Raw genomic sequence first — 2,340 nt, forward strand, 5'->3', positions numbered from 1 at the left:
CATGCTTATATACCTCATTTATATGGGGCATGAGATAACACATAATCCCAAAGGAAGATTTCAGAAAATGCTAATTTTCCATTCTTGCTTTTGTATACATGCTAGTTATCATTTCAGAGAAATAAGAATTTAGTTGACATTATGTTGTTTCCTCATTTCCTGTCATGTTCATTTCAAATGTCTAAGTGTATGCTATTTCCCATTGTAAGAAATACATCCATACAGAAATAACTTCTCATACAACCACTATAGTTATGAGAACATTTAACCCATTGCGATATCACCATTGTGGTAAGGCAGGATACTTACCTGGCAGAGGAGACACCATGATCAGGCAGGTGGTTTTCCCAGGGTGAGGCTCATCCCCTGCACTCCGGTTTGATGACTCCTGTGATTTCCCCAGATGTGGGAAACTCAACTGCCTAATTTGTGCTAGTGTATTTATATAGACTGGGGGAATTCCTTGAGAGCAGCCCTGTAGAGAAGAACTTGGGGGTCCTGGTGGGTGAGAAGCTGGATGTAAGCCACCAGTGTGTGCTTGCAGCCCAGAAGGTCAACTATATCCTGGGCCACAATAAAAAAGGGGTGGCCAGCAAGGAGAGGGAGGTGATTGTCCCCCTCTACTCAGCTCTTGTGAAGCCCCATCTGGAGTCCAGGCCTGGGGCCCCCAGCACAAGAAAGATGCAGAGCTCTAGGAGCGTGTCCAGAGGATGGCCACTAACATGATCAAAGGGCTGGAGCACTTCTCTTATGAAGAAAGGTTGAGGGAATTCGGCTTGTTTAGCTTCAAGAAGAGAAGGAGACCTCATTGCGGCCTTCAGTACTTGAAGGGAGCATATAAAGAGGAGGGGGAATGCCTGTTTGCGTGGGTTGATGGTGATAGAACAAGGGCAACTGGTTTTAAACTAAGACAGGGGAGATTTAGGTTAGATATTAGGAGGAAGTTTTTCACACAGAGGGTGGTGATACACTGGAACAGGTTACCTAAGGAGGTTGTGGATGCTCCATCCCTGGAGGCATTCAAGGCAAGGCTGGATGTGACTCCAGGCAGCCTGGTCTAGTGGTTGGTGACTCTGCATATAGCAGGGGGATTGAAAGTAGATGATCTTCAAGGTCACAGAATCTCTCAGGCCATTCTATGGTTCTATGATATTTCTGTGATTAAGATTTCTACAGTGGCAATAAGGTGACCTAGTTTAAATCCTCAGTGTATACTTATAGAATATCTGGAAAAATCCAGATTTGCATTATGGGAGAATGAATATGTTACGTTTTGCAACTATCAGAAACCTCTTCTCATAACAATAACCTTAACATGACAGTCTAGCACCATCCAGGTTGAGCATCATCCAACATCATCCTGGATTTCAATATATCTAAATTTACTGGGAGATCTCCAAATGGTTGTAGTCGTTACTACTAGTTACAGTTCTCCTCCCCAACGTAGTCTTGCATGCATGGGAATCTGCAAGATTTTGCTACTGAAATGTGAGGCAAAAAGGCACCAAGTGTTTCAGTCTTAATGTTTTCAACCTTTACTAGAAGTTCTCTAGCTGCCAGCCCTCATCTTCTGCATCCTGTTGATGAGGTGGTTGGTAACAAACCAACAGGAGCACAAAACCAGTGTTCTTTCCAGAGTTTTGACAGCCATGTCTTTGGCTGTATGCTGGAGCTCTGTGTAGTCAAAAAGTTACTTGCATATGGCATAAGTATCCTGTCTTCTTTCCTTTCTATACTCATCCTGATATCCTACATTAAAATAGTAAAACAAATTATAATGGCAAAAACTACACAAATCAGCACTGTGAACTGGATTAATATAATATTACGTTTCCCCATGAAATTCTATGTAATTTGCTTCATTTCATTTTCTGAAACTTGTTTGAAAGATTTGTTGTATGTATATATAAATGCTTAGAACAGCAAAAAGCAATTGGCTTCATGTCTTTCATTTGTTTAGGTGGCTGTAGGTAAGAGTGAACAGATGGTAAGTTGAACACTGAAAGATGGAAGTGACTTGGAGGGAATTAGTCGGTTATGCTGTCAGCTAAGAAAATTTCAGTGGTTCAGTAGAAGAACTAGCAGAGTTTGCATGCATTTCCATATCGCCATATTTACAAATAGATGCCATTTTTAGATTTACTTATGGAAACCTTATGTCTCTTTTGGATCTGAGACCACTGCAGACAAATATTCCCTGAAACAGAATGAGTTATCTACCTGACAAAGTAAGTTCAAGAAATGTTTTCTATATGTCTTATCTGGTATTATTATCAGTAGTTCTTTATTCACTTATATCTATGCAATTTGAATATTTAAGTAATCTTTATGGTCTCAGAA

The 2,340-nt window shown here is 40.6% G+C and overlaps 1 pseudogene; it reads left to right on the forward strand.

Moving 5' to 3' along the window:
• Positions 1-301: 301 nt before the first annotated feature.
• On the forward strand, positions 302-448 carry LOC122181220 (annotated as a pseudogene).
• Positions 449-2,340: the final 1,892 nt, after the last annotated feature.

This window comes from Lagopus leucura, unplaced genomic scaffold (assembly GCF_019238085.1).
Source record: "Lagopus leucura isolate 7727_CA_CO unplaced genomic scaffold, USGS_WTPT01 Super-Scaffold_1, whole genome shotgun sequence".
Classification (NCBI taxonomy): domain Eukaryota; kingdom Metazoa; phylum Chordata; class Aves; order Galliformes; family Phasianidae; genus Lagopus; species Lagopus leucura.